This window comes from Heterocephalus glaber, unplaced genomic scaffold, assembly GCF_053883595.1.
Source record: "Heterocephalus glaber isolate CG9 unplaced genomic scaffold, H.glaber_assembly_v1.0 deba00001461, whole genome shotgun sequence".
In the NCBI taxonomy this organism is placed as follows: domain Eukaryota; kingdom Metazoa; phylum Chordata; class Mammalia; order Rodentia; family Bathyergidae; genus Heterocephalus; species Heterocephalus glaber.
The window spans coordinates 1,693,125-1,718,652 of record NW_028258308.1 but is presented as its reverse complement, the minus strand read 5'-3'; the positions used below and the strand labels follow the sequence as shown (position 1 = coordinate 1,718,652).

The window sequence follows — 25,528 nt, the reverse complement described above, 5'->3', positions numbered from 1 at the left end:
CATTGTGGGCTAATGGGCACACTCAGGCTTTTAATATGAAAAGCCAATTTATGAATTTGCAACTTGCTTAATGTGGTCCCCATCAATATGCAAATCAATAAATGTAATATACCATTTTAACAGAGCCAAAGGCAAAACTCACACAATCATCTCAATAGATGCAGAAAAGGGATTTGACAAAGTCCAATACCCATTCATGATAAAACCCTACAGAAGATTGCAATAGATAGTCTTTCTCTCAATCTGATAAAAGCTATCTATGACAAACCAACAACCAACATCATACTAAATGGTCAAAACTGAAAGTTTTCTCTCTAAAATCAAGAGCAAGACAAGGATGTCCACTATCACCACTCCTATTCAATATAGTTCTGGAAACATTAGCCAGAGATATTAGACAAGAAAAAAAATGAAAGGAATAAAAATAGGAAAAATAGAATTTAAATTATCATTATTTACAGATGACATAATACTGTACACAGATAACCACAAAAACTCCATCAAAAGACTTCTAGGTTTAATAACCAAATTCAGTAGTTAGCTGGATATAAACTGAACACTCAAAAATCAATAGTATTCCAATAAACAAATAAGAAGCTCAATGAGAGAGAAATTAGAAACAATAACTTTCTCAACAGCAATGACAAAATGAAATTCTTGGGAATCAATCGCACAAAAGAAGTAAAAGATCTTTACATTGAAAATTACAATAGGCTGAAAAAGGAGATTGAAGAAGATATTAGAAAATGGAGAGATATCCCTTGTTTGTGGGGAGGAAGAAACAACTTAGTGAAAATGGCCATATTTCCAAAATTGTGGTGCAAATTTAATGCAATTCCAATCAAAAAACCATTCGCCTACCTCAGAAAACTAGAGAAATAATTCCTAAAGTTCATTTGGATTTGGAAGAGACCTGGAATAGCAAAAACAATTCTTAATAACAGAAACAAGAGAGTAGGCATCACAATCCATGACTTGAAATTATACTAAAAAGCTACTGTGATGAAACAGCATAGTATTGGAAAAACAAACAAACAAACTCCTGAGGATTAGTGGAATAGATTAGATGATGGAGAAAATCCCCAAACACATTCAGCCACCTTGTCTTTTACAAAGGGGCCAAACATGTTCACTGGAAGAAAGACAGCCTCCTTAATAAATGGTGCTGGAAAAACTGGCTTTCCACATGCCAAAGACTAAAACTAGACCCCTGTCTCTCACCATGGACTAAACTAACATCAAAATGGATCAAAGATCTAAATATTAAAATAGAAACACTAAATCTGCTGGAATAGACAATAAGTAGAACACTTGAGGACATAAGGGTAGAAAAAGACTTTAAGAACAAAACCGTGTTGCACAGGAAATACTACAAAGAATCAATAACTGGGACCCCATCTTATTAAAAAGCTTTTGCACAGCAAAAGTAAATCACCAACAGAATGAAAAAACAACCCACAGAGTGGGAAAAAATTTTAGGCAGTGGTTGCTCAGACAAAGGATTAGTATCTAGAACACATAAAAAATTGAAAAAATCAACCCCCTCTCAATTTAAAGACCTTATTCAAAAATGGGCAACTGAAATGAATACAAGCTTCTCAGATGAAGAATTAGAAACAGCAAATAAATACATGAAAAAATGTTCAACATTACTGGTCATCTAGAGAGATGAAAATTAGAACAATGCTGAGATTCCATCTCACTCCACAAAAATGGCTATTATCAAGAAATCAACCAAAAACGGATACTGGCTAGGTTGTGGAGAAAAAGGGACCCTTCTCTGCTGTTGATGGGAGTGTAGACTGATGAAACTACTGTGGAAATCACTGTGGAGGAGATTCCTCAAAGTACTAGGATTAGAGGTCCCATTTGACCCAGGTATTTCCCTGCTGGGTATCTTCCCAAAATAATTAAAAACATCATACAACAGTGAAATATGCACACCCATATTTACAGCAGCATAGTTCGTAGTAGCTAAATCTTTGAAATAATCCAAATGGCCATCCACTGATGAATGGACCAAAAAAGATGTATTTTTTTATATAATGGAATACTTTTAGTCCATAAAGTAGGATAAACTTGAGACATTTCTAGGTAAATAGATGCACCTTAAAATCATACTTTTCAGTGAAATAAATTGAACACATGTGTGTAAATATCTCATTGTCTCTCTGGTATGAGAAACTGAAAGTGTAAATAAGGACCGGAAATATGATAGGTATTGTGAAATAAGAAGAAATTGTTCAAAATTATACAGCGTGTGAGATATGCAGAAGACTGTAATATTGATTATGCCCAAAGCACTCTGTGAAGAGTTAACCTCACAAGTGGCTTGTTTATGGAAGTGAGTCTGGCCAAATCCTACATGCCAAGGTCAGAGTAACTCGCACCCAAATTCTGTTCCCACAACTAAAACCTTCTAACTAGAAGGGCGATGTTCTAATTACAACTATATATTTAATTTATTCTGTTCCTAACTCGAGAATGCTTTGCCTTATTCTTTATGAGCCTTGCTTACTTTAATTTCTATAGAAACTGCCCATAGCTTGCCTTTACCCTGATTGATTGCCAATAAACGTCAGTGCCTGGAGCTGGGCAGCACCTTTGTCAGGTGCACTGGCATTGGGTGTCCTGGCACCCCTCTTTCCTTCTTAGTTCTGTCTCTTAGTGTATCTATTTCTCAGGCCTGTGTAGTCTACTGGGCAGGGTAGTGGAACCTAACTGCTTGAGTCTTCAGTAGAGATACATTGTTAATAATTAAAATGTTTTATGCAAAAAAGTATAGTATTATTAGGAAATGAGTTGAGAGATAGATTAGCAAATGAAAATATATTCTTTTAAGAACATGATACATAGTGTATTTACCATTGTTATTCTCTAATTGTTTTTGTTATGAAAAATTATTTTTTCATGGAATGGCTTTTATATTTTCTTTATTAATATCTACTTGTATTACATTAAAATTTAAAAAAAGAATGGCCATCATCAAAATATAAACTAATAAGAAATGCTGGTGAGGATGTCAGACAAAAGAAAATCTTCTACATTGTTGGTGGGAATGTAAACTTGTACAACCACTATGGAAATTAACGTGGAGATTCCTCAAAAGATTAAAAATAGAAATTTCATTTGACTCAGCTGACCTATTTTTAGATTTCTTGCCAAAAAAGATAAAGTAATCATATTGCAGGGATATGGTATATGCATACCCATGTTTATAGCAGCACAGTTTATATAGCTAGATTTTGGAAGCAGTGTATATGTCCAACAACAGATGAATGGATTAAAAAAATTCATTTATACACAGTGGAGTACTACTTTGTCATCTCTCTCTTAAGAAGTCTGTTAACATTGAGACATCTTTTTGCAACAAAGTCCCTCAATTTTGATGGTGTAAGAAAGTATTTATTTAGTTTCTTTAGTACTGACATTATCGCAACAAGCTTTCTTTGGAAGATAAAGAATATTATTCACTCTTAGGGTAAACTTTGGTGGAAAGCTCTAAGGTCTTCTAAGTGTTTGATTCTATCATTTTATATGTTTATATAGTTTCTGAATTCCAAAGTTATGATTATTAAAAAACAAAATGTGTTACTTGTATTTTTATATGTGGATCTTTGTGCTTACATGGATTTTTTACAAACATTATTTTACAGTAGTTTTTGGGCATATGCATGGGATTTGTATCTTTTTGGGGCCCTTGTTTTTAATATAATCAAATAAGATTGCACTGCCAATTCATTTTAAAACAATACTGACGTTCAGAAAATAATTCTTTCTTTTCAAAGTAGTAAGTACTCATGGCAATATACCCAGCTCCTTTACTTCACAATGGACAATGATAGTAATGATAAAAATAAAAAGCTCAATAAAATAAAACGCTCAATCACATAAGCAAATAATTGAGGAGTCCATAGATAAATATAAGCAGAAGCAACACTTCTTGGTATTTCTAGTTAATTTCTGCAATAACACTTTTATAATAATAATTTTAAAGCTTTAAAACGCACTTTTGTTTAGAGTTAGATTCAATATTATCCCCTCCCTTTGTCCCCAGAAATGCAACTAAATAGGAAAAATTGAGTGCTTATTTGAATTAAACATTCAAGGAACCTTGAAAAGCTAAATATGCAGGCAAGATGTTATGAACTCTGTGATAGACAAGTGTATGTTAGAGACTAGTTGCCTTGGAGACAATATATTCATGGCCTCATAGGAAGACAATTCTGAGCTATTCCTCAGCAAGGCTTTCCAAACAATACTCTTCTAAAGTGACATAGCCCTACAGAACAACATTCTCCTGCTAAGAAAAATAAGTGTCTCTGTTACTAAATTTTGTTTATGTAACCTATTTTGTCCTAAGATCTTGAACCACCCTACAATTTTTATATGCTGTTTTTGTTCAATATAGAAACTGAGAGGTGTTATTTGAATGCTCCTACAGGAAAAGAAACTTAGTATTTTAAACGTGTTAGTAGATTAAAATCACATCTATTTTCACCCAATTCATTTTTCTCAGAAAATTGACATTTTAGTAGTAATATTTAAATGATAACTGAATTGAGGATTTTTTTAACACTATTCTTCTCTTGGCCTTCAATCACTAATAATGAAAATATATTTATATAAATCCAAGTTCCTTTATCATATGCTGAGGAAATTAATACTGCTTGAAACATTTTCTCATCAAATTATTTTGTTTCATATTAGTATATCTTTGGTCACATACAGGGCTGTTTAGCCTATGACAATAAAAGAAGGTAGTAATTTAAATATCTTTTATACTTAAAAAATGAACATCTAAACAAAAAAATGAATAAGAATCAAATTGCATCTCACTGAACCTTCACAAAATGCATGCTCTGTCCCTTCATCACCCAGACCAGGAAATTTATTGCTAGAAGCATACTTCTTGCTGTCTCTCAATCACTATTCCTCAGTAAGGTAACCAAAATCCTGACTTTGAATACACTAAAATAAATATGATTGTGCATTTATATCAATCCAACTATACAGTATGCAATATTATGTGTCTGGCTTCTTTTGGTCAGCATTATGCTTCTTGTGAGATCCATAAGTAAGAATGCATGCTTTCTCATTGTTTTATATGATTGTATTTCAATTTGTTTAGACATTCAGTCAATGTAGATCTATGTACTGATTTATGTTTTCATTTTTTATCCATTCTCTGTCTGATAAGCACATGGCTTTTCTAGGTTTGGGTTAATATAAATAGTATGTCTGTGAACTGTAAAGACAAAATTAGTTTCAGGTAAGATTGGCAATGGCTGTTTATTGGTATGTTTTGGTATGTTTTGTTTCAGGAGGACTTAAAGGTATTAAAAAAGACAGCCCATTGTATAGAGTCAACAGAGGAGGCACTGAGTGTAGAATCAGCCAGTGTTCCATTACAGTGGAGGTTTAAGGAGTGTGAGAATTTTAATTGGTCATCAGGGATATTTGGCAGTTCTCAGCTGACTGCATTTCAAAAGAAGAAATGTACCATGCTTGCAATGGAGAGATTTCTGTTTCTAAGTCAATTTCTGGAAAAATGAAGCCTGAGGAAATAATTTTTATGAAGTCAAATGTAATAATGGACCTTATGAAGTTGAGGTGACCATAGGAAATATTTGTCAAAACATTCTTTCAAAGATAAAGAAAAGATTGTCTCCTTGTCCTCACTCTCATAGGTCTCCTCAGCCCTTCAGGCTTAGATATTCATTGTCTTTATTTGACATTTTAACAAACACTTGAATAAGTCATTTTGGATAGAACTCACCCTTGATATCTGAACCATTTCAATATCTGATTGAATTCCTCATCCCCCAGAATTCTTCGGGTGATACCTGATCATTTTGTCTATTCTTGGTAAAAATCCTATTAAGGCAGTTTTGCCAGATCCTTCTGTACTTATACTATTTCCTGTTATAAATTTCCATCCACTGACCTCCACTGTCAAACTATTCTTGAGTCATAAATTGACACATGTTCTTCTTGTATTCAGAATGGAGCCCAGTTCTATACTGAAGTCTTTTTCCTTACTGTAATAGCTTCTGATTAATATCTGCTTTAATACTTTACTGTTCAGTTCTTTTTTTCTTTCCTTATCTTTTTTCTTTGGTTTTCCTGTTTTTTTTTTCATTAAGTTTATTGGTACATCTTAGTATACAGTAGGATGACGTTCAAGATTGGGAACTTGTACCTTTATAAAATATATATTGGTTCTTATTTTTTCCCCATTCCCCTGCCCTCCTTTCAACCCCTCCACCCTTCCTTCCTTAAAAAAAACACTGTTTCTATTTTTTTCCTTTTCTCATATTTTTTTCTTCCCCTTCTTTCCTTTCTCCGACCCCTCCCACTCCCCCTTTCCCCCTTTTTTATGAACAGAGGAAAATTATCAAAACAAAGTGTGTAGGAGGTCAACCAAAGATCTTAACTGTGAAATAATTGGTCCTAAATAAAACCTGAGGTGAAAACTAATACCTCAGTCTGGTAGCACAGCACCAAGTCACCCTCTGGTCCCTTTCAGCATCTTGCCTCTTTCTTTAGTGTTGATGAAGATAAAGGCTCAGATGCTGCTCCTGAATCTCTCAGGAGGTCTGGCCAAGCTCCTTGTTCCAGAGACAAATATGTACAACCTAGGCGCCCAAACTCCTCTATCAAACAACAATTAACCCACCAATTCCAGCTTTGGAAAACTGTTCCATGAAAGACAATGTAACCTGAAGTTCAATTTACATTATATTCAACACATTTGAACATTCAGCAGTGAAATCTCAAGCAGGAAAACTTTCTTTCAATGAATTTAGGTCTCATTCAGAAAAATGAGTAGGTATTTTATTTTACATCAAGAGAACTGATTTCTCTACTTTTAGAAGAAATGAAAGCAGTCAAACTCCTAATAGATTTAAAATGTTTTCCAAATAAATAAAGCAAGAAAACATTTCCGATACCTTCTTAACACTGGCTCTTCTTATTCTGTGAGTTTCTCAGAGACGATCAAATTATTTTAAAAAACATTAAAAAGCAAGGGCCAGGGATTTAGCTCAGTGGTGTCTCACCTGCCTCACAAGCTGAAAGTCCTGAATTTGATCCCCAGTACCACACACACACAAAAAAATTAAAATGCACACTCTTTGAAAAACATAAGTAGTACACAGTCTTATTTAACTAATATTATTAATGCAATTCATGCCAATAATATTTAAGTATCTTTTATATACCATTTTCCCCAAGATCTTTATGTCTTTACTCATTTCATTCTTTGAAACAAGATTCTCTTGAACTGTTCTCTATCTCCCTGTTTTCTTAATACTTTTCCAAGGTACTATTTATCCTGACTAGAGAATTTCAGTTGATTCCAAGATAATACTGTTGTTGAAAAAATAACCATATGCAACTTTTCTCAAGCATCTAGGCATCATTTTGTTCTTGCTGTACTAATTGACCACTTTGTTAAAATTGTTGAAAGTCATGCATGAATCTTCGAGCTCAGAGTTTCTGTGTCTTTTGCTTTACATGTTTTTGCTCTCTCCCCCACAACCCTAAAACTTCAAACCTAAAAATTCCTTTCCTTTTTGTTGTTCATTCAGTTTCTTCAGAGCCCATGTACTTTGTAACAGGAATAAAGAGACACCTTTCATTCCCTTTATTTTGTTTAGCTATTCTCATAATACTCATAATGTTGCCACTTTTCATTGGAAACCCAACCTAAAGTCACACAGCTAGAAAATGTCTAAACCAGGATCCCAGTCTAGCATTCTGCTCCACTGGATCTCTCACCACTCAGAGAAAGAGTTTATCAGTTAGGGTTCACTTGAGGAACAGATGCAGTATAACATAAAATATATGCTATAGAAAGGATTTACAAGCTAGTCTTACAATGGACACCTGCAGAGTCTGGTGTGGAAGAATGCAAAGGGGCCCTCTGTGCACTGGAGAGCCAACAAATCTGGTCAAAAGTCCAAAGCCATGAGTGCTCTTCTCAGGAAGCCAGAGGTTCGGTGCTTGAAGGCTAACGAGTCTGTGCTGGAATCTTGGAGAATGACTTTCTTATCTTTTTTATTTTTTAATTTCTGTGAGGCCAACCAAGAAGTATTGGAAGGAAAAAGTGCAAAAGTTACCCTTGCATATTTGGGAACAGAAAGCACTTAAATTTGAGAAAAGGTGGACTTAAAACAGTTGAAGCAAAGGCAGTACCCTGCTACTTATATTTTAAAACAATGTGATGTTCCTTCTGAAACAACATTTCTTTCTTCCCTAATAAATACAATATTATACAGTATGCAACAGCTCACTTGAAAGTGGCAGGTTATAGAGTCAAGAACGCCATAAGCCATCCAACTTAACACATCCCACTGTCCAATTCTGTTAGGCACTTGAGAAACCAAGCATTTGTGCAGCATTACATTCAACAGAAACTACTCTAATACTTGGGGTTTAAGATCCTTGTCCCTCCAGTTCCAATGCTGTGACATCTGACTCTTCATCATTGTAAATCAGCTGTTTGCCATATCTGCATTATGTTATCCTCAGACACTGAGCAGATAACCCAAGGCTCATTGGGGTTCCAAGTAAAGTCTGAAATCTTGACAGTGTGTCCTCCATGAATAAACAGAAGTTCTGGAGGCTTATCGTCTGCATCCTCAGCTGATGGTCCTTTTCCAATTTTACTCAAATCCTATATGTGCAGGGGGCAATTGGTACCACTTGAAGCCAGAATAGTTTCCTATGTGGAGATCAGTGGACCTGGAAAATCTCATCCTTATGAAATTTGAAAGTATGAAGTTTTAATTTTAAGTTATGCAAGTCCCACAAAGCTAGAGTCTTATCTGCAGAGCCAGGTGCTAGAATGAACTCACAGTAGGGACTGAAGGAGAGACAGTTGAATTTGGGCAGCGTGTCCACCAAATGGCAGGGCTTCAAGGTGGTGTTAGACCTAGTGTCCCATATCATGAGTTTCTGATCATCAGGGACTGGTACAGACAAGGAATCCTGCAGCAGATGCCAGGCCACATCCTGTACAATGGCTGAATAGCCAGTAAACATTGATTTGGCACCCATGATTTTGCCTTCCATTGGTCCTGCATTTATATCCCACAGGCAGACAGCATGGTTCATTTCTCCTTCGTGATTAACTTTAATTTCACATTTGATTTTTCCTGTTACAGAACCAAGGCCATCAAATTCGCCCTTGTCACTGTCACAGTGGGGAGCGTGGAACTGCACAGTGTCTTTGGGAATATGGACTTGAGCAACCACCAGATGATTCTGCTCATCAGATGTGTGAGTTCCCAGCACCAGCCAATGAAGGGAATAATCTTTTCCTTCCAGTTTAGTCACTTCAGGAAGCCACTGAATGGTAAGACTGGGCCACTGAAGAGCAGGGGTCATAAGCAGGTCATAGAGAAATGGTGTGTTCTTCTTCCAGATTTTATATTCTTCACCGATGACATGCTCTTCCACAGTATCGTCAAACACTGTTCTAAGATGATGACTTGTGTGGAGAGGGACTCCACAACCTACCCAGGAAGGCAGATTCACCTGCAGCCGAAAACCTGCTGGCCTGCTTCCTCCATCCCCAGCCAGGAGAGGCCCAGGCTCCCAGGACTACCACATTGGCAACCCTAGGCTGGCAGGCCTAAGGGTCCAGGGACAAAGGCAGCGACCCACGCGCTGGCTCTTAGAAGCCAGGGCGCTAGCTTCTCGGCGGTGACTGCCACAGGCCCAGGGAGCTGAGGGGGGCGAAGCCGTGGAGGGTGTTGGGGGTTGTGCCCCGAGAATGACTTTCAAAGACAGTGTGAACTCTGGAGCTCCTCTGGAAAGGCAGAAGCGAGAATTCATTCTTTTTCCTTTTGAATCAGTTCAGGTTATAAGCCTATTGGTAACATCCCCACAAAAGATGGCTCTTCCCTGTTCAGTAAATCAATCATAAAGACACACCAGAAAGGTGCTAAACCAATCAGTTGGGCGTTTCTAATTCCAGTTGACACCATAATTCATAGAAGGGGGGGGCACACAAAGCCCTGTTCACCTTTATCCCCCTTGTAGTGGCAGAGGTACATAAAAAAAAAAAACAGGACATGCATATCATCATGCCATGTAAGATCATCACATGCATATTATGGACCACATACTTGAAAAATATATCCTACTGTATCCTTATGAAAGTGTTACGCACATTTACTTACCCTGACCTTGGCCCCTTCCCAGAAACAAAGGCTAAGACCCTACTTGGACTAGAAGACCAATCCTGAAACTTTTATTTAGAAACCACTTTACTCCTACAAGGATGAAGCACATCTCATACTCACCAGCCATCCACAGCAGGATGCTACCTATCTTGCAACACCACTCTGCTGTTAAGATAGTTTCCCTTCTGCTTTCTCTGTATTTGCCACACTCTAAATAAGCTTTTGCTTCCTACTATACCAGCCTTGACTCCCCTATATTCTGCTAAGAGCCCCACTTCTCCATTCTTCCCTGAAACAAGGGCAAGGACCTGAAAAGAGGTGGAGGGTCACTCAGATTTCTTATTAAATTGCTTGGCCGCCTATTTAAAATTCTTCACTTTTGAATGATTATGTAAGAAAATTATAAGTATTTTTAGATCACTTTCTCGATTTTTTTTCATGAAAGTTGAATTTTCCATTTAAAAGTAACAGACATAATTATTGATTTATCTTTTATTCCTCATAAGAAGTGGATTTTTTTCTTTAAGTACTGAGGATGCTCAGTTTATACTGGGTAGTCTTACAATTTTTTTCTACTTCACTACTCAGAAAAGAATGCACAGCCAACAGATATAATTCAAACTCTCAATGTTAATCTTCTCTTCAGGCAGTCGTTTGCAGCACAATACTTGCTCACAATGCTGAGCAACAGCAGCAGCAAGGTGGAATTGTGAGCCAGTCCCTCTATCAAGAGGGTAAATAACTTGGTCTGGGAGGCACCATGTTGCTAAGTTCTGGTGTTCTGTCAGCTGGATTTAATAAATACATTTGCACCCACAGTATTTCCTGCTCCCAATGGGTTGATAGAATATAACCTCGTCATCACTCAAAGAGCATCTGTACTTACCCATGGATTCCCTTATTTATCCATTTGGTGAGGATAGTAAAAAAATATTTCTCCTCTATTCTAAACACTTTTACTGTAATTTAATGTCAAACATAAGCACAATGAATGCATGTTGTTGGTACTCCAAATAGATTCCTTGAATTTAAAAGTGATCTCTACCCATCTCATAGGCCACCTGTTACTCATGAAATTCAAAGGATAACAAGAAAAGTAAATGATTACACTACTTTATTTTTTAATTAAGGTAAATATATGTGAAATAGTATTTTTAAATAAAAAAGGTTTGATCCTGAAATTTAGAAAAAAGACAAATGAATGTGTAAAGCTCTGTTGTGTAAGCAAAAGTTGAGAATCATGTTTGGTTTTAAACATAAGACTATAATTGGGAAGCCATTTCCTTTTTGTGTAGTATAGCATATTTTCCATGTTATAGTCACATAGATAATCTTATGATACTTGAAATTAATTGATTTTTGGCTCAGAAATTACAAATGAAGAGGGTATTTTTTTTGAAATGAAAATAAATAACTGAAGGATATTTGTAGGGCACATAATTGATTTATCTCTTGAGTCTCTTTTCATTACTTTACTGTTTTATTTCATCCTTTCTTATTTTGCAACAATATTTATGTATAATTTTCAACATTTGCCTCTCTGCTATCCATCTGTTAGCCAGTTGCCTAACATAAAATTAGCATATTCAGAAATGTTAATGGCAATAAAGTTGTCCAATATTCCTTTGCTTCCATAGCTACAAAAAGAGCATTTATCAGCCCATCTCCTCATGTGCACATTAAAACAATTAAAACACTACCTATGAGAGCTCTATAAATCCGGTCCTTTGGCACAAGATTCATGAGAGTTATAAATGTAAAATCTGCTTATTATCACTGAAAAGAGGCAAATTTTTATTAAAATTTCTATTTACTTTGAAGCTTTTCAGTAATGAGAAATTCACAATAAAGATTGCCATAACTTTTTGGTAACACAGTGTATGGGAATGATAGCAAAATTAATAAGCCACCTGTGCTCACAAAGGAAAATCTCACTAAGATTCTTTACCACCGTGGGATGAATATGGTTGGTAATAATGAATTGAATTACTTCACAAAATTGGGAGAGAGGATTTTGCAGGATTCCAATACAAAGCAGTGATAAATATCTAGCATGATCAATATGCTAACCACCCTGATTTAATCATTACACATATCTAGATATAAATATATCTAGAATTCACACTGCATCCCATACATATAGACGAAAAATAATTTTTTTAAATAGAAAGTACATAAATTGCATTCAAGTAGTAATTAGTAGTTATGATTATACAATGATAAACACATTGCTTGTCATTATTAAATTATAAAAGCAGGGCTGGGGATTTAGCTCAGCTCCTTTCAGGAGCAAGGTCCTGAGTTTGATCCCTGGCACCAAAACAACCAAAAAGTTAAAAAATAATTAAAAATTTTAAGTATCCATTTCCTCAATAGGTTAAATGAATTACCAAAAATATTTAATACACCTCTATATCCTTTCTTAATAAAGTTAAAATAGAAGTTGTTTTAGAACATATGAATATGCTTTTATGGAAAGTTTAAAATAAGAAAAAATACAGGTGTCGCGTTCGCCTTTGACCAGCAATGACGACGCAACACCAACGCTCTTCTTCTAGCAGTTTATTCAGGAAAACTTAACATTCTTTTTCTTCTACCCCTGGGGAGCACCCGTCCCTAGAATAAGTACCCCTGAACCAACCAATCACGGATAGTCATGTGGCGAATGCGGATAGGTACACGTAAGAGGGGGCAGAGCATCAGACACATCACAGCCAAATAAGGAGTTGTTTATCACAAAGAGCTCTCGCCGTCGGGATGGCGGAAGGCGGAAACCAGCGCCATCTTTAAGGCGTGGCACACGCAGCTCTCCACAGTTCCCCCTTATTGTTTAGAAGCGAAACAGGCTGAGAGTAGAGGTCTGATCTCTGGCAACCATAAAGGACATTGTATAGACTCTACATCAGGTTTCTCAACCCGACTTGAGTCCAACCCGTCCAGTACCCTTTTTCCAGAGGCGGGAGTTGTTAAAGGATTTATTGGGAGAGGACGGTACTAACCCGCATGCAATCAGACATGCTCCCCATGAGACCACTAACAGCAGACAGCGATTCTCATGTGCAGTGCTGTGCCGTACAGCCTGAACGCGATGCCTCATAATTTTATGGCTGCAAGCCATGTTTGGGGGGACTGCCCAGCCTCAATGGCTGTGAGCGCTTGAATAATCATAGCCCTGTCTCGGTTTTGTGTAATCCTCATCCGGCACAAGCACCACAGGCCCACCAGAGAGGTCAATATCAGAAGGCAAACTACCGCCCCAATACCCGCCCATTCCTTAAGATGATTCAGGGCGGAAGAAATCCAAGATGTCCATCCTGTAGCCAGGGAGAGATCAATTCTGGTTGAATTTACGTGGACGATGGCCACTCTTAGCCGTTCCATCATGGTGTCAAACTCTCCGGTCCAGTTCCCTAAAAGATACTCAGACAAAAAGGATAACTCCTGGTTTTAATGTTCCCCGTTCCTTTGCCATGTCTAGGTCTCGCCCTAGTTTGTCCCAGCAGGGGACTGTAAGATTACCCGATACTGCAAACCAAGGGGCGGCAGTATCACACTCATTTAGAAACCTCTGTAGAATGGATTTTTTCAATCTTAAATTCTTTGATAAGAGCAGCTCCTGTAGAGCCAAAAAAATTGGGTGCGAATGAGAAGCGCCCATGTCTTGTTTTCGGTTCGTTGTCCCACGAACTTTACTTTCGGTTCGCGAATCCGCGAACTTGTCTTCGCTCCCTTCTGCCTACAGACAAGAGCAACTAGCCGCAATGACCGCGGACCTTATTGTCCCAACTTACCTCGGGAACTTACCAGCGCGCTGCCCTGACTGCTAGAAGTTCTGAGCTGAGGGTTCCCCGTACGGGCCACCACTTGTCGCGTTCGCCTTTGACCAGCAATGACGACGCAACACCAACGCTCTTCTTCTAGCAGTTTATTCAGGAAAACTTAACATTCTTTTTCTTCTACCCCTGGGGAGCACCCGTCCCTAGAATAAGTACCCCTGAACCAACCAATCACGGATAGTCATGTGGCGAATGCGGATAGGTACACGTAAGAGGGGGCAGAGCATCAGACACATCACAGCCAAATAAGGAGTTGTTTATCATAAAGAGCTCTCGCCGTCGGGATGGCGGAAGGCAGAAACCAGCGCCATCTTTAAGGCGCGGCACACGCAGCTCTCCACATACAGGTATATTATCATTAAAACCAGAGACAATAATTTTGCTGTTGTCATGATTTTGGATTGTTTATGTCTCACCAGTATATTCAAGGATGGAACAGATGAACCAGATGCATTGTGCAAGCCTGTAATCCCACCTAGGAGAATTGCAAGTTTGAAGCCAGCCTGAGCAATATTGAGAGATCCTGTATTCAAAAGAAAAAAGAAAAGGGAGAAGGAGAATGAAGGGGAGGGGAGGCTTAGTTGCTTCCAAAAAACTACAAAGAATTATAATGAAAATTATCAGAGACTTTTACCAGAAAATGAAGGTTAAGTTTTAAATGTTTATTATTCCCAAGCAGCAATACAGTGTCTTTACATTATCACATTTCCAACACTAAAGGTTATGGGGTGATTATTTGTGACTTAGTTTAGTACCTTATCATATAAAATTCTTCAAAATGCCCTATGAATTATTTAAGTATGCCTATGCAAAAAAAACCCATATTGTAATAAAGGATAGCTCTAGATTTAATATAGATCTTTCTTACCCTTCATTCTCAAATTATTACTATGATTAAACAGAACCTAAGAACTTGCATTCTGAAAATAATAAAAAATTAATGAATGCAGTAATTAATTGAATAAAAGGTTAAGAAACAGAATATTCATGGTAAATCCTGCTAAGATATCTTTGTTGTTGGCTATATTTCAATTGTATTTGACATTTGCATGGTATATATCATGGAATTTATAGAGAAACTTTGTTAGCATTTGTGAAGAAAATAAATGACCTGAGTCCTATAGAAGACATAAAATATAAATGAAGGGTATTCCATCAGTATTTCAGTGCCCGATAGAAAACTCTTACTTTCCTCCGCACCCAAAATAATCTAGTTATGGTAGGACATAGCTCCTGAGAAATGGAAAAGAAAGTTGGCCTTAATGCTAGAGCTGAGTGCTGGACTCCTTAGTGGGCCAGGCTTTGGGAACCTGCACAGAAACCATAGGGAGGGGCTGTGGTGGCAGGCCTGGGAGGAGTCAGGCAGGGAGTGTGAACTGAGCTCTTGTGAAGCCAGCCTGCTGAGTGCCCATCAGAGCAGAGTCCTTACTTTTTTCTCTCACTTTTTGCCTGAAAATGAAGAATATTAGAAAACTATTCAAGGTGCTTCCTTTTAATGTGAAGCTAACATAATGAAATCGTATTGTATAGAATTAGCTCTTCTGACCAGGAAACAATTATCCACTTGCCAAAAACTTTCTGTGGCATCCTAGAACAAAATAGATATATAGGAAACAGTACAAATTTATAGTGTTTTGACAGTGTCTGAAATTATCAGGAGCTATGCTTTCCTGCAACCAAATATAGCTAAGTGAATTAATTTACATAGTGAACTACGGAAATTTATTATTAAAAGTAATTTTTCATGAGAAATGTTAATACTATTTGGAAAAAAGGTTTTCAAATTTGTCACATTTTAATTATAGTGACTAATTCTATTTTCCTTTATTTCAAGAACAGTCAATTTCATTTATTCTCTGAGTAGGCTATAAAAATAGACCTGCCACTACCTATGATTAATATATTTCAATATATATTCTCAACACACAAGTGGTAGAACATATTCTACCTAGATGTTCAAAAATGTAAAAATTTTGCATCAATATTAAAAATGGTTCCAATCATCCTAAAGTTAAGAAGTAAAGACAATTTTCAAATCCACAAGAAGAGATCATAATAATGACAACATACTGAATTGAGTACCTAATGATATCTTATAGAAATTTATTATTACACCATTCATTAAACCTATGAAATATATTTGCTCTCCAGGACTAGCCAACTGAGAAAAAATTAAAACCTTTTCCTTATTACAAGTTAAAAATTTTCAATTAAATTAAAGTAGAAATATGAACTTAATATACATCATATTGTTTTTAACCAGCTTTTAACTACATAGAAGTTAATTTATTTCCTAAAACTAAACTGTTATTGTCTAGCTTAGTTCTTTATATAGTTAAATAATAGCACGGCAGTACAGGGTTTATTCTAGCATTCTTACATTGCTTATCCATAGCCTCTCTTTCTGAACATTTATTTACTTTACTTTCTTTACAATCATTAAACACAAGTAAAATAGTATTAAAAGTGCTATCTTTTGGCTTAGTGGAAAAAATTATATGAAATATATTACCATCCACTTACAGTTCTTTTTGTCTACAAAAACGGCTACAATAACTTTTACCTTTTACAATAACTGTTTTATTCAGCATTACTTGAACAACTGCCTTCCATGACATTCACTATATATTTATCATATCTCATACTTCCAGATTTTGACAATTATGAATATATAGTACCTCCTTTATTTATAGTCATGTATATTTCAGATTTTATTTCCATATTAAATGTTCAATTCATTTAGATAAATATGTAAGACTAAGACTAGTAGGTCTAGGGCAAGTGTTCATTCCACATTATAAGAAATTGCCAATGTGTCTTCTAAAGTAACTATAACTATGTACAGTCCTACCAGCAATGAGAGTACCTATTCCTCTGGATTGAAGCAACATTTGATATTTTTAGTGTTTTATATTTTAAAAATTCACAGTTTTAAGGAATATGTACTGCTATTTCATTTTTGTATTAATTTATGTCTCTGTGAAGGCTTATGAGGGTGAGCATCTTTTATATGCTTATTTGCCATTCATATATGCTCTTTGGTCAAGTTGTAGAATTTTAAGTCTTTGTGTGTTGAATGTATTCTTTTCATAAGATATGTAACTTGCAAATAATTTCTCCCAAACCATTATTTGTCAAAGCTCTCTGCAGGCTTCATTCTAAACCATAAAAGGGTTAAAATTGCTCTAAAAAAATAGATATGAACACAAGAAAAAAGTGAGCAGGTTTGTAATGGAAGACACAAAGCTCACTTTATAGTAAGTAAATTTTCAGATCTCTATTAGATACAAAAATGATGATGTCAAGTAGGTATTTGAATATGTGAATCTTATTTTCTGGAGGAAAATCTGGGCAGTGAAGAAAAATTAGCAGTTATTAGAAGTGTTAGACCCTAACCACAAAAAATACATAAATTAAGGTGTTGTAAGTTAATTATGTAAACATAGAGACCATTGTATTGCAATGATTGTGAAAATCTCAATGATGTACTTGTTTTGCTAGTCAAAGACAGGTTAAAGAATATTTCTACCAAAAGATGTATTTTGGGGCCGGGGATTTAGCTCAGTGTTTCTGCCGCCTGCCTCACCAGCGCAATGTTCCAAGTTCGATCCCCGGTACCAAAAAAAAAAAGATGCATTTTTGGGTTACCAAATTCCAATTCCCTTATTAAAGATAATCACAATGTATTTTCTGACTTAGGTCAACAACTCTGAAAAATTTCATTATTTTTGCTTTATATAGTAGTATTTAACCCTAGAGTATCATAGAACACATCACTATAAATTAATTCTTTGTTATATTTTAAGAGATGATTCTACTCATAATCCTAATTTAGGAGCAAGAAGTATCATGTTCTGGATTAAACATTTCTGCAAGTTTTCAAGAGCTAAGTGGTAAAACTCCAGCTTGTTGAGACTGAAATCTCTCTTCTCCAAAAAGGGAAATTCTATCCATGTTCAAATCATAAAAAATTATCTTTACTTGAGATTTAGGCCAGGACCTTTAAGTCACTTCAAGTGAAATTTCTGAGAAGTTGCAGATATTTACCTACTCTATTCATCAAGATTTTACCTGAAGAACAAAGCTATGACACAGCACCTAGTAAACAGGCTCCAAATGATTAGAGGCACGAATTGTCCAATTTTAATTGGTTTACATTTGTTTTCTTTTTTATGTAGGTTTTCTTTCTTTTCACATATTTATTATCAAATCTAGACTACCAACAGAGTCTCTTAACTACTCATCTAAGGTGCCTATACATTTTCTGTCCTTAATTCTACTACTGGAAATTTAGTCAGCCCTTTATGTGTGTCTAATTCTTTACTTTTGAGTTAAAATACACATAATATATAATAACTTTATGTACGATTGCTTTCCTTTGGATCACAGCCATTTTCATCTGATACTAGTGTGGTATTATATGATACATGACTTCTTGTGTAATTGGACTAAAGTACTAAACGACATTTTAGATGGCAAATAGAATAGTGAGCCAGATGGTCAAAATATAAAACACTCTAACAAAACATACCTAGATATGGGCATCTATTTTAACAATAATAATACTCAACAAAATTTACTAGAAGTTAGGCTTTGTAGCTCAACTTTTATAGAAACAGAACTTTTGTACACATAGTCCCTGTTGATATATGAATACAAGTTTGGTCATATTTTTCTCTTGGTATTTTTCTGTGCTATAGTGTTCAAGTGTGTCTTCCTCAACTGAAACACTGATGGATAGACAACATTATATCACAAGATCCACCAAATGATCTTCAAACAGAAAATCTTAGTCGGATACTGATAGATGCTGGAAAGACTACTAGTTGTCTTTTCATATGTCCACAACACAACAAAAAAGGCAGATGTCAGCAGATCTAAACTGATTATACCCAAGGGCTGTGATGTCATTGCCATTTTAAGCTCATAAGTGACTAAAAAGGGAAAAAAGCTGAGAACTCAAAACTAAAGCAATTTTCCCTCAGTGATTAAAAATGGATGCTTTACCAAGATACTTTTTTACCACTAAATTAAAGCTTTGAAAACAAAATACTATTTTAGAATCTGGGTCTGTGGGATATTTGTGTTCTGAAAAAGAGAGGCAAATCAACTAAATCACCTGAATTATAAAGACTAACTCCTCACTGACCAAAACTTGCTTTAGATTTTATCTCACTATTTCCATCAATCAAAAGTTATTATACCATACACACTGCCCCCTCTGAAGTAGTTCCCAGTCTGTCTTAAAACAATTACCCAGTCCAGACCTGAAAAGCCTACCATCCTCTACCTTCACTTTTTGATGTGCTGTTAAGAATCAGTGAAGATATTTTTCATTATCCCTCTAAACCTAACAAAGTAAGCTGAGCTTGTTTAACAGCATTTTCTGATGCAGTTTTGCTAAGCTGGAATTTAACTAAAGCTATAAATACAAAAATCAATAGTGTATTTCTAAAATGTCAAGAAGTTCCTGGAAATAAAATCGGGAAACAACTCTTTCCTCAATAGACATAATGTCAATAAAATGTTTAAAAATGATATTCATGGGAAAGATATTGGACCCATATAGATAAACACAATCCTAGTAAATTAAAATCTCAACAATTTTTTTAAAACATGCCAGATACTTGATTAGGAATATTTCACAAGAAATATATTCACTTCTCCCAAATTGTCACCGGAATTATACAATGCTAAAGGATCACAATTTTTTTCTTTGTAATTCTGTAAATGTGGCTGAAAGATAGTACAGAAAATATGAATAGATATATTTGTCCTTCTAGGTAGCACATTCAGCATTATATAGATAATAGTTCAATCTAGATCTCTTGTGATTATGGAAGGAAGTATTCTCAAAAATTACTGGTAGATTTAACAGAAGTTAAATGAAAGAAATGTGGAAATATCTATTAAAATTAAAAAGGCATACACTGTTTCGCTCAGGAAACTTCCTCTTGGGAGTCTTTCTCACAGAAATAACAGCATAATGGTTACAAGATCATATTTATTGCAGGAATTCTTATAGTGGCAAAAAACGGAGGGTTTAGGAAATGTACAAATGAAAAGTGTCTAGATAGAGTCAAATGCACAAGAAGAATATCATACAGACATTAAAAAAGAATATAGTAGAACAACTTGTCTCAAAGAAGTTGCATCCTCAAGATAGTTGACTATGCATACATAAGCTATATAAATATATTCTCCAAGTAAACTATGAAAATACATATATAATTCTCAAAACAATCTTATAAAATTAAAACACAGACCATGAAATTCTGTAAATAATGAGCAAAAAAATCAATTGTATAAAAATATTATAAAAACATATTGATGTAAGTTTATGGTTATAAGTAAAACGGTTATGTGAAGAGATGAGGGATAAAGACAAATGAGGAGAAAGGCAGAAAAAGAGCAGACAATTTAAAATATATTTTTATATATTATGTAAACTAATGTGTGTATGATTCATTATGCACAAAAATATTTTAAAATTACATATGGAAACAAAACACAATCAATCCAAATGTATGAAAGAAGCATTTTATAGTTACCCGTACCACCACCTTGGCCCTAAACACACAGATAAAATAAGGCCATTTGAATTTTCTGTAACTTTTCTTTACATAGATAATTGTGTTTTTTTACTTGTTTGGTTTGTGAACTTGATTTTAACGTTACATTTTGATATGTGGGGAAGGGTATTGATATCTGGTGGCTCAACAAGATTTGTTGGAGACCCAAAGAAGATGGACGAAAGATTTGTGTGGATCAAGATGAAAATAAAGTATACAGGATTGGGATATGAAATCTTGACATCATAATGTCATGGAAAATCAATTTGAACTAATGTTACTGGTATATGTTAATGATTCATTTACTCACTTCAGCATTTACTGAGGAATTATTACATGGGGCCGAGTTTCTTGCTCATAGATTTTACATTCTATTGGAGAAAACCCCAAAATTGTGTGTGTGTGTGTGTGTGTGTGTGTGTGTGTGTGTGTGGTATGTACAGGCAAATAGATACATTCAGTGTTCTGAACCCTGTGATGTTAGAGCTTTCTAAGAGGAAAAAGAAGAGAAAAAAAGGATAGAGTAGAAAAAAATAATTGATGGACTAATAAAATCACTACAGGTTTGTATTGAAAATGTAATACCTACTCTATTACAGAGAGGAAATAGATAACATTTCAGAGTGTATAGATACATGGGGAATTTATCTGGATAATACTTTGATAAATCGAAAGAAATTATATTAGCCTGGGCCAGTATGAGTCATTGGAAGCAAAAAAGAATGAAGATAATTTTGAAGTATATACAGGAGACAGAGAGAAAAATTGTGCCATAGATGAATATTAGGTTTCTGGTGTGTGAACCTGAATCAATTCTGTTACTATTAAGCAACACGAATTACAGCAAGAGGAACGATTATTATATATATGGAATAGGAAGAAAATGGGAATCTTAGTTTGACAAATCAGTCTAATCTGAGCTAAATGATTCACACTGTAGAAGCTGGACCCTTCATTAGTCTATGGTGACCTACAGGTAAATTACGTGACTCTGCCCCTTTTAGTTGTCAAGAACCTATGTGAAGCACCTAAACTGTTCCATAAATGGCCTCTCACCCTTCAGCATCGCTGCACAGGCTGCTCACGATGTGACATGTGCCCAGACCCTGAGCATGAATTTGCATACACACTGACTGCTCTCCCATTCTACTGAACAAAGCACATCATTAGGATACCCAGATTCACCAAGTGGGAGAGACCCTGTTCTTAAGTGAGAAATCTGCAAATTTATATTATAGAATGGTGTAGATACGGAGAAACGTTAATAGCTTGTTGCCGTTTGCTTCTGGTCCTTACCTTCTCTGAAAGAAGGTAAAATCACTTTCAATTTACTTATTGAGAAGTTTACATTCTGTTAGTTTTATATAACAGGACGATGTAGCCAAATACATTCCAAAGGTGAAGCGGTAAGTTGTTATGCATGCAAGTGCATTGTAAGATAAAGGAAAAAGTGTCCAGTAACCTTAACTATAGTCCATATTTTCATGTAAACATGAATCTACTTCTCATGATAACATATTCACACACTTGCATTTTTTGCTTTACATAGTAATTTAATAATAGAGATATAAATAATTACTATGATAACCAGATGTTTTTAAATATAGGCCTCAAAGTCTTAATCATAATGTGTAATATTTTATCCATCAGTTTTCCAAGTCTTGAAACATAATAGCTAATGATGGTGCTTGATCACTAGATTATCCATCTTTTCTTTGCCTCAGTTCCTCCTATGACAGAACGTTGCTTGGGGCTGGTTATGCAAGTTGTACCCACCACATGGGCAAATGCCTGACTAAGGAGGTGAAGGGGCTGAAGTTCAGCTGCCCTCTGCTCCTCAGGCTGTGTGACTTTAGACAGAGAATTATAAACCCAGAGGAAGGAATGTCCAGAGAAATTTGCCAGTAGGGCTTGCAAGAATTCTGAAGGATTGCCCATCAAATTCTGAAATATATCATTATAATTTAATCAGTTTGGGCTGTCAACCAGTTTGACAAATATTTTGTTTATAAGCACATGGCAACAACAGAGATTTCACTTGAGACTATTACTGAGTTGCTGTTTCTGGCTATGTACCAATGACTTCAGCATCACTGAAAGCTCAGAGATGACAGACTGCTCAGCACAGTTTCACCAATAAGTATACACATTATTGCTCAGCTTTTAAATCATATCAGAGAGTAACCAAATACCAATTGTTATGGAACAATGCAGGAAATTGAGAAGGGCTTTTAGACAATAAGAAAATGATTGAAGTCGTTTGTTTCCTTTTGCTTTTTTAGAATGACAATTGGGAGAAACTGTACTAGATAAGAAAATTCTTTTAGGGACATTAGATTTCACTGTTCCACGTGAGTATTTTCTATAGAAGGCAGATAATAATATGATTTAATTGAACAATCATTTTTAAAGTCAAGTAATTCAGGAAAATAGAAATCTGAAAAACCCTCTGCTCAAAATTCCTTTTAACTCTGCATACTTCAAATTGGGGCCTGCAGTGGTAATTGCTCTTAATAGTTGGCACACATGTTTCTTCAGTTTTTTAGCTATGTATAAATCGCTAATACATTTTTTGAGAAAAGAATTGAGTCTTGACATAAATAACCTTTACTAAGTTACTTTTTATTAAATAACATACTGTAGACCTCTCTTATAACAAAGCGAATAGCAATACACTCCAGTTTTTAAATATAGTATTCTATTTTATATATTTAATATATGATATATCTCAATGTTTTGTTTTTCATCAATTATTTAAATAATGCTTAAATTATATCAAGTTTGTATATTTTCATGAATAAATATAATCTTAGCTATTTAGTTGGAGAACTGAAGAGTATGGAATAGGTTGAATAAATTCTCTCTGCCTCTCCTTTAAAAGATGTTTATGTTTTAATTTAACAAAATATTTCAAGGTGGAGGAAGGTGATGTGAGGAAAGAAGCCAACAGTGAATGAATGAATGAATGGACTAATGAAGGACTATATAGATATTGTCATATCACAAACACACATACACACACACACACACACATACATGAGTAGTCGAGGCTTTGTGCACATATATATGTTACAAGTTTTTAGCTAAGAAAACACAGAAACAATGACACAGCAGTAGTCTAGCTCTTGATGTGTGAACATTATCCTCCACTAAGGCATCCAGGATTCTTGGAAAAAAGGCTGATTCTGAGACAGTGGCACACAATCACAGAAATCTGCAGGCTAAAGCAGGAAGATTGCAAGTTCAATCTTAGCATTGGCAATTTAGCAACATAATGAGACCCTATCTCTAAATAAATTAAAAAATAATAAAAAGTGGCTGAGTATGTAGCTCAATGTGAAGGCCCTTGGTTTTTGGTTTCAGTTCTAGTACTGAGAGAGACAGAAAGAGAGAGAGAGAGAGAGAGAGAGAGAGAGAGAGAGAGAGAGACCCTAGAATACTATTTTAATACTAGCCAGTAAGAAGATTCTCAAAAAAACAAAGGAAAAATATAGAATTCAATATGGAAAGGTGTCCAATAGCCAAAGCAGTAACAATTTAAGAAAAAAAAGAAATAATTATTACATATGAAGATAAGATTTATGGGATTCCATCCAAAAGAATTTTAAAGAATAGTCAAATAAATAAATAAATGAAAAGAGAATTCTGCCTTACAGAAGGGTTCTGAAATATACAGACACTTCCAAACCTGGAATTAAATTTTATATCCCCTCTTCTTGAGTGTGGGATGCATGTAATGATTCATATGTAATAAATAGAGTATGAAAAGGGAATCTTAGTAACTTCAAAGTGGAGAAGCCTGAACTTATGTTAGCCATGTGTAATGGTTTGAATATATGTGCTTTTCAAAGTTCCTGTCAAAACTTAATCCCCATTATGGTTGTATTAAGAGGTGAAGATTTTGGGCAAGAAATGCAATCATAAAAGTACAGTCCTCATAAATGGATTAATGCTTATGAAATGTCTTATGAAAACTAGTTTCAGTCTCTTTTATTCTTTAAACATATGAGGACACACAATTCTTCTCTACTTTATTTTTTCATCCATTGCCCTGGGAGAAGGTTTAGATGGCATTATCTATGGCGAATGAGTCCTTCCTAGATCTCAAACTTACTCCTTTGTTCTTGGACTTCTCAGCCTCCATAAATGCTGAAAATAGATGTATATTCTTTTTAAATTTCCCAGCCTCATACATTTTATTATAGCAGTACAAATTAACTAAGACACCAAGCGATCAAAATTAACGTCATCAGTGATATATAGTATAATAGTCATTAGATGAGATGACAAGGGCCCTTCATCTGCATGTTATTCTTCTATTAAACCCATACACAATCTAATTCAGAGAAGTTATCAGACAGGCTTGATATGAAGAATATTCTACAAAATATCTAATCAGTACTCTTCAAATTTACTAACGTCCTAACAAAGGAAAGAGCTACTACTAACTATAACTGTTTTAGTGAGACTCAGTGACTTGATGACTAATGGAATGGAACTAGGATTTTTAAAGAATGTACTAATGGAAAAGCTGCTGTTATTCAAATAAGCCTTCAGTTTACTTAATAGTACCACACAATGGTAATTTATTGGTTGTGGCCAATATACTTGTACACTCAGCTTTCTTACTGATAGGGCCAAATATTTGATACCTAAAATTTAAAGAAGGAGTAGTTTGGATTATTTAATTCATGGTTTCAGAAGTATCAATACTTGGTCAGTTGTCTACAGTGCAAGAACATTATGGTGGAAGGCAAAGTGGTTTACTTCAGCCTTGCTGGGAAGTTCAACAGGGAACAGTACCAGAGAGGAAGAGGAGAGGGACCAGGTATAGAACCCAAAATCCCACCTCTATGATCCAACCAAAAGGCTGCTTTACTAACTCTGTTAGAAGTTTCCAAGTGACAATTACCTCAACCATTGCAAT

General features: G+C 35.3%; 1 pseudogene; it reads right to left on the bottom strand.

The window, feature by feature from the left end:
* Positions 1-8,439: 8,439 nt before the first annotated feature.
* On the bottom strand, positions 8,440-21,746 carry LOC101717338 (histone-binding protein RBBP7-like; annotated as a pseudogene).
* Between the last annotated feature and the right edge of the window lie 3,782 nt (positions 21,747-25,528).